Raw genomic sequence first — 12,645 nt, 5'->3', positions numbered from 1 at the left:
TCTGTATCATGTGTAGTTCCATAAAAGCAGCATATGCTCCTCTGAATGTTATTTTCTTCATTCTTCCTATTATAAACTAGGATCCGTATTATATGTCAGTAATTGAAAGACACAACAGAATCAATAGAATTTTGCTGCGCTTCTCTTTATTTTAATGCCATTTGTGAAGTAGTTTAATCATTAACATGTATAAAGCTATCTAACTACATGAAGAATAATCACGTGATACAATTTTTTCTGAGGAAATATTAACTTTAAGCTGGGATAACCAACTTCCCAGAATTCACATAAAAGCATAATGAAGTTAATATTAAATAAAAGGCTTGTGCAAGCTTTTATTTTTACAATATGTGCTGATGTGTCCTTGATTTAATCATGTTTTGTTTATGATTAATGAACGATCCACCTTGAAGACCAAACTTCGATTCATATCTCATCAAGAATTTGAAGAAATCATTTGTTTAGAAAATAAAAGAAAGCTGCTTTGTGTGTTACACAGTATTAAAAATTTAGCACAATACGCACTCAGCAATAACACAGGGAATTAAAGCTGACAGGACATGGGAAAGTTTCAGTTATGACACAAGTGTTACCAAACCTCAGACTGTTGAGGAAATCTTCATGTATAAATTGTGTAAATTCAAAGCATGAAAAATTCTCTTTTTTTCATTCTGTATGAGGTTTTATTCATAAATGTAGACTTATGCAGCTGAACTAAAAATGTAAGCATGTGGAATATTTTTATTTTTTTATTTTCAATATTGTTATTTATTTATAAGGCAAAAATAAATACATTCATAAAGAAAAACAGCTGGAAATGTGACCAAGTTGCTTTTGTTAAAGAAGATGCACAATTGTGCAAGTTCAGAGTTTATATTTCACTAGGGGGTATAGCCATTTCTGTGACACTTCACCTACATAAAATATTATGAGGTAACAGATCTGAGGAAAGATATGAAGTAAACCGCAATAGTAATGAAAGTATCTGTGTATAAATCCAGAGCACAAAATTATTTGGCTCTGTGATACATGTGTATCAATCTTAACATGATTTTTTGGGGTTTATGCCCTCGAATAGTGATATAACAAAATTATTATGCTAAAATTAATGCAAAATTCATGGCAAAATTCAACTCTTTATACAGAAACACATATTTATTATTTATCTTTAATTCTTCACTGAAGAGTGTGGGAGCAGGTTTTACGTAGTGTTCTGGCCTGTGCTACATCTAACTTTCTCAGAATAATTCTTCAGTGGTAATGATGCATGAGCTACAGGATGAGCAGTTGAAAAACAGTGCAAAATCAGACTATGTAAGGTGAGTTGCAGTTTATATGATAGTTCAAAATTTGTCTCTCCAGAGAAGTGTGCTCCTGTTTTCCTGCTGGAAGAAATCCTTCTTTCTTTTGTTTTCTTCATTTACTCATAGATAAGTGAACAATCAGTTACTTATTTTAGGTAAAGTTTTACAAGCAGAGGATTATATAATTCAGGTTGATTCCGGTGGTATTAACATACTACACTAACATAAGAATAACAGAATTTTATACTTGATTTGCTTTCCTGTGAAATTTTCTTGATTATTTGATTTATAACTTGGCATTATATTCTCCAACTTAAAGGAGTTTAATTGAGAACTTTTGAAAAAATTTCCATTTTCTGGTTCAGTGAGTTCACTGTTGTTCATTTAAATTCCACATGCTTTACTTGGCTTTTACATTTCATAACTCTTTGTGGCATGTATGATTCAGGCTGATTCACCTTGATGTTGACATCACGGAGTTCAATGACTTCTGTATGGTTTGTGTCACCACTTAAAAATAATATAGCTCTGAGAATTTAGACTGATCTTTGTCCTCTGGTTTGCTTAATATTGTGGTTTTATGTTTTTCTTATTTGTTCAGAACTATTTGTACTTTGGATTATTAATCTATAACCAAATGTTGCCCTCTGTGTTCATCCTGCTGACGATATTTGGAACCAGACCAAAGCTATTTTCCTTAAAATTGTGCAAAGCATTTATGTCAGTGTTTAATGTGAGTTTCTTCTTCACTTACGATCTTTTTGGAATCATGTCAGAAGGGGGCAAAATTAGCACAGAGCAGTATTAGTACCTATGCTAGTTTTATCTTTTTACAGACAGAAGCCTTGGATATCCTGCCTAAACAAAACCTTAAATGGAATGCTGTCTGTCTCTCTCAATAGCAATGCGTCAAGCAGAGAATATGTACTGTCACTTGAACAATTACAGTTTGAAATGAACTATGGCCAGTCACTATCTGAACTCATTGTGTAAATATCAACAAAAATTGTAAGGAAATATCCTATATCACAAGGCACTGGTAACAAAATTAACCCCAAGGCACTGTGTCATCTCCAGGCTGTCTCCATCTTTGCCTCCTCCAAGATCCCTCAGAGAGGGCACTTCAGCGTGATCACGCAGACCGGAGCGCATTGCCTTTCAGTGGACTATCTGTGACACTGGCTATAGGGGGGAAAAGTCCTTCTTCCACTGAGAGCTTCCAAGCCTTATTCAGGGTCATTGCTAGAGTCGAAGTTGTGCATCATCAGGATCACAGTTTTGGCCCACTCAAGTTGTACAAAAGATTTCAAGCTTAGGAGTTTTTTGACAGTTTGTACCATATTAACCTAAAAAGAAACGAATCAAGCGTGATGCCATAAGGAAGCTTTTGTTTAGGTTAAAACTTCAGATTTAGAGGTTTTCTGCTGTTCTGAAAGTTTGAACAAATGAAAGTAAAAAAATTTCTTACTCATCACAGGTAGACTGAGTTCCTTATCAACCTCATGACATGGCTCCATAGCTTCTCTGCTGCTACTGTCACTGTAACCTGTGCCATTGTTAAAAGCAGCCTTAAATGAGAGAGTTATAAGATGGATATTTGTGTAGAGGTAGAGATCCATATGATAAAAGTATATGATTCTTAATGAGCATGTAACAGTTTGATGTTAGACATATAATATGTTTTCCTTTTCTTTTTCACTATGGTACTGTGTGACAGATGGTATAAAACAGAGCACCTCAGCTTCCTAAAAAATTAATCCAGTTATGAACATTTGGAAGCATAGAATGCTGAAAAATAGAGGCTGTGTGCAGAGTTTTCAAACAAATATTGGGAAGGAGGGGGCGGGGAGAGAAAACTCTTGTAAGTGTGCTTCATTTGGTTGCAAGTGTGCCACATTATTGGTAAACCTTTTAACTCAGGCAAAATTTCAACTGCCATCAAACAGAGTTTTTCTGAGTAATCTGTATTACTAAATCTTTAAAGGCACTCCATTGATTTCAAGGGAAGAGAGGAACTTCTGATGCTACAGTTCAGGTATCCATCTTACAAATTAAATATAAATGAACATTATGCTAGCGTAAATGTTGGAGGTTCTTTGAGTGGAGATTCTGCATGCTCTTTTTCCTGACTGCTATCACTGTGAAAAGAGTATGCCAACTATGGACCAAATCTGTTTGCATAAATCTTTTTGTCCATGTATTTATCTTTAAGTGTGCAAGTAATAAATTTTAAAAACATGTTCCCATTCACATCCTATCACAAATTTGAATGAAATTGAAGAAAATTTACTTGCTCACATTAAAGTTAATTAAGTTGGAGACTTTCATCATAGATTTTAAGTTATCAAGAAAATATTTTGAAGTGTAAAAGGAGTAGGATAAATGTATCAAAATCCTCATGATCATAACTGGCATCTTTAAAAGAGTGGATTCCTGCTAAATGGCATGTATAGCACCACAGATGTACAAATGAACAAGAAACAAAAATGCCAGAGTTTCTCTTCCTCTCATTCTTCATGATAAATGGTCCCTCTTTCATACTTGCAGAATGTATAAGTAAGGTTTAGTTCTGAAACCCATTGAAGACAGATCAGTTCAGCATTTTTTAAGAACCCTGTATCTGATGTCTGGCAAAATGTATACTTAAGCTAATATTCACCCGTGTGTACACACTAGGTCAAATCCATTAGTGTTACAAAACATGATATAAAAGGTAATTTTTATTTCAGTAACAGAATAAAGAAATTACTCCAAAAATAGGGAGGGACTGTGTGAAAAGAGATAAAGTTTTAGTTAGTACTTTTCATTGTAAACTTTTCAATGCAAGTCTGCAAATTGCATCAGCCATCAAACAGAGAATTAAACAGAATCTATCTCATGAATAATACCTATTTTAGATCAACTTATGACAGATTTATAAATTAATTACATGCATAAATAAGTGTGGGATAGCGTACAAAACCAAGATGACTATGTTATATTGTGATTACGTATTCTATGCTGACCTGGATGTAGTAAATTTCCATCTACTTACAATTCTAGTAACTATTTTGTTCTGTTTTTAAAGCAAATGCAGCATAATTCCACTAGAAGAAATACACCAGATTTGAGCCGCATAAATATAATTCAGAATATGGCTCGTTATGTAATAACGCAATAAACAGTATGAAGATGAATCAATATGCCTCAAAAATATTATGAAATAAATTGTGTTTGCAAACAGAAATAGGTGCCATAAATTGCACAGAAAATAGGACTGCACAAACCTTTTTAGTTAATTTCATTTCCCTGAAAGAGTTGATTTCTAATTATTTTATTAGCAATGCAACAAGCTAATAAAAATGGAAGCTTGTACTGCTTCATAGACAAGGCCTTCGTAGCGTGTTTAGAGCCCTTTAGTTCTGCTGTTGTTTCTATGTAAAAATCAATACCGCAGGCAGCAATTATGTGTTGTCGTTTTTTGGCTAAAATTCCCACACATCTGGGATAAACAGATATTCTATTCGAACTTCCTCTGTTAACTCCACCAGTTTCCATGGAATGACTCTCTATATGCTTGTTAAGTAAATGATTGTTATAAGACTATGGAGACATGGTCGATCAAATTAACCCCTTTTGTCCAGTCTCCAAAATGGTTCCCTTCATTTGCCTAAATTCAGCTGCTTTGGGGAATTTTTTCAAGCTTGAAGGACTCTCTGGATTCATCACATTAGCAAACTGTAACCTGAGAAGAGGGTCTTTGGAGCAGCAGGACTTCTTTGGCCCCCAATTGTTTTGCTAATCAAGATTATTGCCACTATTGAGATGTGGAAAGATAGCCTAGCTGACAAAATTTGTCAGCTTCCCATGAAATAGTTCTGTCAGTTTAGTCAGGGTGCCGGCTAATATTAACATATAAATGAAGTCTCTCCCCCTCACCCCTTAATAGATGCAGAGAAAATATAAACACACACACAAAAAACCCCTCTGTGCTTAAATCAAACAAGCTTCTTTTCTCAGCTCTAGCCCATGTCCCTGGAAATCCTGTGAGTAGTGGAGCTAAAGGGATGGGGGAGGGAAGTAGAATTTGCACAAAACTACTTTTAAGCCATAAAGCAGCAAAGCTCCACTCCCCTGCTGATAGCAACAGGAGATTGATTACGCCTGCAAAAGTACAAATGGTTGCCTGAATGCAAGTGGCAGACCTCCAAAGCAGTATGTTCTATGTGCTGGTTTTACATTTTATAGCAGAGGACTTGGATACAAAGTGGAAAAGTGGAACAGGGGGTATGAAAGAGTTATCTTTGCCCAGAGGTCAAACCTATGGGAACCGCCCCTGCTAGTTTTAGAGTCTGACCACAGAAAGATAGCAGGGGGAATCCGGCCTCTGCGCTGCAATCGTCCCCTACCGTCACTCTGCAGGCTGAATCACCCAGCACCTGTTTTTTGCCTTTCACTCAGTTTTCTCATAATCAGAATACATATTGTATTTTCCAGCTGACCTACAAGGTGATATAATCTCATGTTCTTTCACCCACTTACATAAATTCTGCGTTATTTTGTCGAAGGCAAATGCTTTGCATCATTCTGGCGGCAACTCTTTCAAATCCCAGCTGTACCAAATCATAAAAAAGTAATTCAAACTTACACATTTTAATTGTAAATGGATCTACTGAAAGTTCTCTTAATCTTTTAGCCTGATTTAAATATAAATAAATTAATATCTCGTGATATTTGTAATCTGCAAGTCAGCAATATTGGCCTTTTGGTATTAAATTAGCTCTTGAATGGCAACTGTGCAGCAGCTTTGTGTAGTTAGTGTACGCATCAGAGATGACTCTCCTAACAAGTTCAATAGACTTTGCAAAGCATAGCTTTAAATAGAAGAAATCCTTCAATCATGATTTGTTCTTGCTTTATGAGAAACAATCAGATTATTCCTTTGTGCTGAACTGTGACAATACTCTAAAGCATGAATGAAAACTAGAATATATGTTCCCCCAGTGGATTACATCAGCCTTCTTGTTCATTAGGCTAACATGAAAAATAGATTTAATGTGTAAAATATCTGTCACTGAAGAGAATATTAAGAAAATTACTTAGAAGCGGTTTGTGGGAACTTCAGAGATAATGAGTTAATGACAAAGCACAGTACTTGTTAAGTAGTTCAAAGCAGATCATTCCTAAAGAGTTCTAGGCGAGTAGCTAAGCTCCCTACTTCACAACTTTCAGAAGTTGTCATACAGAGTTGATTTCAACTTCTCCAAAGATGTTGTGTAAAATACTGCATTAGTTGCCCAGAATGTGGAGCTAAAGAAGCGTAATCCAAACAGTACCATTGTTACCTATCATCCCGAGTTTAATGGTACATGCAGTGTTCGTGCTCATACCTTTGATCTGAACTTCACTTTTCAATATTTTGAGAAACTTAATCAAGATGTGTTAGACTTACTTTCTCAACTAAGAGAAATAACTGGGAGCCACAACATTAAGCATTGTTGGCAGTAGGATAGAGTTAATAATCATAATAATATAAATTCTCTTATGGTTAAAGTCACAGTCTGCTTAAAAGTTCAGATCTCAGAATCTTTATGATTTTCCTGGATTTCCCTTCTAGCTCAGTAAAGTTTCACTGCATTGAATCCTTCTCCCTCCTGTGCTCTGGCCCTTCTTCTGCAGGGTATGAGATGGGGAAAGGCTGAGGGATACCTTACTTACTAGCCAATATGCAGTGTATTGATGTTTTTGTACAAACGAATGAGTAGTCTTTGCCCCAGGGAGTTTACAATCTGGAATAGCTTTTGGTTATCTGTTACAGCATCAGTTCATCAAAACATATATATTCTTAATTTTATGTTCATCCAGCTCTAGACCCTCTCACAGTCTGGCTTCTGTTATAAGCATCAAATCTAAAACTTTTTCGATACCTTTAAATAGCTAAAGGAGTAATATTGACAGTAAGAGGTCAGTCTTCTAAGCAGCTTTCAGGTCAGTGTCATCCAGAACTCACGTAAAGTCTCCAGCAGTCGGCAAGATACACTTGACCATGTACATTAAAACCTCCATTTACTCTGCGTGACTTTTTCTCACATTTGTTTCTAGTCACACTCCCTCGTTTTGTATCTGCAGGACTTGTCAGGTATATAGTTCCACTAAGAAAAAGAAGTCCTGCCGAAAGGGAAGGGTGTGGAGCTTTCCTCCGCTGCGGCAATCGCCCAGCTTGCAAACTTGCCTTGGAAGGGGAGCTGAGTGGTGCTTATAATGGCCTCCTTCATACCTCAGAGAGAACAGCTGCCTCACACTTCAGTGCACACAAACAAAACACCTGCTTAAACCCAGAAAAACCAGTAAGCAAAGAGACTGGCTATATGTTGGATGTTGTTTAGACTTTCTCTTTTATCTTTTTTGAAATATTTTAACATATTACTCTGCATTTTGGACATTTTGAAAAATTGTGGGTTTTTGTTTATACAAACAAGTTTTTTCTTCTCTTTTTGTGGAACATGAAAAACCACTGAGAACATTTTGCTTTTCATCATTAGTAAAGATAAACCTCCATAAGTTTGGTTTGGACAAGCATCCTGCAAGTTTGGCTGCCCAGCTTTTAGACCTACTTCAAACTATACAGCATTACTTGAATACAAGCAGCCCTTCATTCTTACTTATCCTTTTACGAAATATTGGACAGATACTGAATGCTGCCTAATTTGGTATTTTTCTCTCATATGTTGTAGATACATGGGTGTATTTCTTGCACAGAGTAACTGTAGAGTTTCATCCATGCTATTGAAGGGTTTTCTAGTGTAACTTCAAGGGTGTAGCAAGGATCTTTGTAAGGAAACTGGCATTTTGACATTTTAATTTTAAGCTGTGCTTTTCAGTGTATCAGGCTGGGAGACAGAAATGGCTCAGAATGGCAGAGATAAGTAACTCCACTGAAAATTAGTATATAACACTGATTAAAAGATGATGAACTTATATCTCAAGATCACCAATAACATATTGTAACTCCTCAGTTCTGAGATCTGTTTCACACAGATTGATCCTCGTTTCTGATAGATTTCCATCATTTTCAGCTGAAATGCCCATCAGTGCAGGGAAGCTGTCCGTACTGGTCAGATTCTACAGTTCATGTCAATGGCTGTTGTCATATGGTAGCTGTTCTCATCTGATCTTTGTGATACAAATTTATCATCTCCACCAGTTCATAATGAGCCTGGCTGATACCATAAAACCCTGTACAGCCACCAACAATAATTGTCATTCTATTTGGAAGTCGCAGAAGAGAGATTAAGGACTTAATGTTGAAATTTTAAATGAAATATTCTCTCACCATTATGGGTGGTCTCCTTCCCAAACATTGGTAGGACAGTATAGCAACACTACCCAATGCTGTTGACTGAACTATGCATGAAAAAAAAAAAAAAAATTGCCTTCAGTGCTGTCAACCTTTTAATATTCTAAGTTGAATATGCACATAGCATATACATTAATCAAAATAAGTTTGAACTTCCTTTTTTATTTTTAGTCTTGCCCTGAATTTTATTGGACTGACTAACTCTAAATAATAAGCATAACTATTTTATTTAACCAAGGGAAACGAGTGGGAACAAGTTCCGACTGACAATGGCTCTCTGCTGGAACCCAGAGAAGCAAATGCAAGCAATGCAGTAAGGAAGATCGAACTTGTTACACTGCTGATATTCTAAGAGTTTGAACTCAGACTCCCTGCTGGCATCAATTTTACAATGATAATCATTTCCTAAAATGTCTTCATTTTGTAAATGAAGCTGTACCTCCCTCTGAAGCAGGGGTTTGCAAAGATTAAATAATTTACATTTCAAAGTGTTCATTTTTTGCCAGTGTGAGAAATACTCAAGCAGGAAAACGAGTGCTCCCTTTAATTTTTGAAAGCTGGGGGAGCATTCATAGTGAAAATAATCACAGCCTATTACAGCAGCCTTGCTTGCCTATTCCCACTTCAAAAGGATGAGCCTATCTTTTCCCCACCCAGCAGTGAATGACCACTTAAATGAGTGATGGCTTATTAATACTATGACTCAGCCACTTCTTGATAAGGAGAACAATAAGGGGTCAAAGCTTGAGCATCCCTTACAGGAATTAATGAGAATATGTTGCTGGTAATTTGGTCTTTTGGAGATTACATTTAAATTAAAAGGTTCTTGTGTCACGCTTAATGGTGTGACCAATGTTGCCACTATTTGAAATCCAGAGACCACATTTTTGTCCTTTCCACCTGTATAATTTCATTGACTTTATTAAGATTGCCTTGGGGGTTGGACACCATTTAAAGAAGAAATATCAGAGAAACTGACAAAACAAAACTTTAAGAAAGTTCTCCAAAAATAACCCTAAAAAATTACACATATTTAAGGTCTCTTAAACTAAATACTTAGGCATAGTGTTGTTTTCAGAGTCAGGATATATTATTACAAAAACAATGGAATGCACATATTTGGGATATGTTACATTAACAGTTCTGCATAAGACCTGGAACTGATTCATTTTCAAAGAACGCTTACTCTGAAGTTGTGTGCTATTCCCTTTTGAAGAACAATTTAACCAGGCAGAGGTGACAGTGTTTGTGCAAGTGTGTGGGCCTTTTCTTTGGTTCCTGAGATGTCTGGTTTTATTCTTAACTTTTATTTTTACATTTTATTATTGATATTGAGATTGTTCTTGACACTTTGAAACAAAGGCATAAAATACAATGGTGAGATCAAAGTTATTTAGAAGAGTTAACACTACGTATATTGTTGTGTATGTTATTAATTACAGCAGGGAAATCCAACCTACAGCTTTTCTGTTATCTTTTTCTTGTAGTTATGAAAATACTGCATGTAATATCTTTTCCTATCTGAAGCCAATGCAATGATGATCTAGATAGGATTACAAATATAAAACAGTGTTTGTTGTGGTAACTACTTTAAATTTTTCTTACACAAATGTGCATTGCATTTTCAAGGCACTTTGAAAAGGTGCGAATCAACTATTTATAAACATTTCAGACATAATTCCAAGGGAAAGTATAGGTAGTTCAATTCAGCTGTTTTCTCATTGGGCAGTGGTGATAAGAATGCAGAAAAAAATTCTAGATTACTATAAAAATAGGTAAATGATAAGCCTAAGGATTTTTTAACGGTCTTGATATGTTATTTCTGAGGTATCTAGAAGTCATGTAATAATTTTCCTTTGTTTTATTTATCTTCTGTCAAGATGATATTGATAAATTTGTTGGAGAACTCCTATAAATCTTAAAAGATCTAAAACCAATACAGTGCTATAAGAAAAGCAAATATGGTTGTGCTGAGATTAGTTGAAAAACTTATAAAAGATTAATGGAAGAATATTCTTATACAATACCAAGCCAGAGATAAGAATCTCTATTCGAGCCAAGAAAGATTGAGATTTGCACTGGAAAATAGAAGAACAGGTTCCAATGGAAGTATACAAAATGTTGAATAATGCCCCAATGAACCCCCTTATTAGGGAGTTCTGTTATTGTTACTATTATTGCATTAGTTCAACATTTGTGTGATTCTTGGGGAAACTGATAAAATATCATTTTGATCAATAGTGTGATCAAATTAGGAATTCAGAAGGTGGAGGGAGGCTAAGTCCGCATGGTAGTATCATGATGGCAAGTGACACTGAATTGTTTAACTCCTTCCCTTGTCTGTAAAGATACATAAAAATGTATTGGAAAATGCATACTGCAAATTATCTCTTCTATAGCTTGTTCCTCCATTTGTTATTAAAACAGAGTTTCTGGGTAGCTGAGACTGTTTCTTGTCCTCTGTTCACCAGACTGACAAGATCTCTTGATCTTATGGTCAATCTTTGCTGACATCTGTGGGATGTTCAAAATATAGTAGTTCAGTGCTTACAAGAACTATACAACTCAATTCTCATAGGAGCTCTAAGTCTTGTAGGTTCTTAAGGAATTAGAAGCCATCCGGATCCTTTATTAAGACCCTTGCCTGGGCCCCAGTGATAGTTTTTGTCCTTTATTTAGTCAGTTAACCATTGATTATTCTGTGCCTACTCATGATGCAATAGGCTTGTACATATTGCTCTTGCCAGAGGCAATGGAATCTTGTACCATTCTGAAACATAAAATATGACTGCTCCATAATCAGGAGAATATTTCATGACTTGGAGTCTTAAATGGCCTGTCTGTGCTATGCAATAGCTTTTAAAAAGAAGGTGATCCAGAGCAATGAGGAAGAGAAGTAAAAAGAGGGGACGACTGGGGAGCCCAGTTTAGTTGGTGCCAAAAAGAAGGGCTGGCAGCCCCCGGCACTGGGAAGCTGGAGCTGCCTGGAACTGAGGCCTCCCTAGGGGGTGGCTGGCTTGATGCAGGAGACTCTTGTTTTGTGACTAGTGACTTATTGTTGCTGAGAAAAGTGGCAAAAAGCCAAGTAAAAGCCCTTTTTGTCCTTTACTCCCCACAGGGGACTTGGTAGTGGTTTGTCATGTGCCTGGGCATAATCCAGGCGAAGTCCCCATATGCAATTAAAATAGATTTTGCTACTGTATGTGTTTCTTAGGAAGTGGTACTCCAAGATACTGGTACTGTTCTTTCTTTTATTTAATGTTTTGGTCTGATTTCAATGCTTAATTTTCTTGGGGATTGTTTTTGTCTTTTAATCAATACTCATTTCTCAATATCTGCACTCCTTTAAGTAATTCTGGTAGTGTATACATTACATAAAAGAGATATCATTTATAAATAGTAATGTCTATGAGTAGCCAGCTCTTCTTAATGTAAATTCCAATATATTTCATCATCAGAAATCTCCAACATATAGGTTTACCATTTAATAAAATATTAGCAGCACAGACTTAAATCTCGCAGATAAATTATGTCCCTTTTGAACTGTCATCACAGTAGTCTATCATCATTATTTTTATGCCATTGTAGCCTTAGTTAGGCTTTTATTTGTAATTTTTAAAAATTATTATTATTATTCAATTTTAAGGTACTTGAATGTAATAAACCTAATGGTACCAGAAAATCAATCTTAGTTGTTTAGCTGTAGCTATTGTAAGGTTTTGTGCTATTTTCCACAGTTTGGATATTCTGTAAGAAGGCTATAGTGGAATACATTGTCCCAAAGATCACTGATCTTAGATGATCATGACAGATATATGGCAGGCAGAGTCTCACAATTATTCATGCTGAGTAGCAGTTCTCCAGTAGAGTACTTCTATTAAATTCAGTGGAACATTCCAGGAAGTAAGGGGTCATGCAGCACACATCAACAGATAATTTGCTTTAGCTACCTCTTCTCATGACAAATCTATGTTTGGTAGAGCAATATTAAGAATCATTTGAGAA

At 35.7% G+C, this 12,645-nt stretch overlaps 1 long non-coding RNA gene across 1 annotated transcript in view; it reads left to right on the top strand.

Annotated features, from left to right (window-relative positions):
- Positions 1 to 12,645, top strand: part of LOC127021257 (uncharacterized) — a 217,875-nt gene that overhangs the window by 191,625 nt on the left and 13,605 nt on the right. The window lies entirely within an intron of this gene.

This window comes from Gymnogyps californianus, chromosome 12 (genome assembly GCF_018139145.2).
Source record: "Gymnogyps californianus isolate 813 chromosome 12, ASM1813914v2, whole genome shotgun sequence".
Classification (NCBI taxonomy): Eukaryota; Metazoa; Chordata; class Aves; order Accipitriformes; family Cathartidae; genus Gymnogyps; species Gymnogyps californianus.
This window is presented reverse-complemented; position numbering and strand designations above follow the sequence as displayed.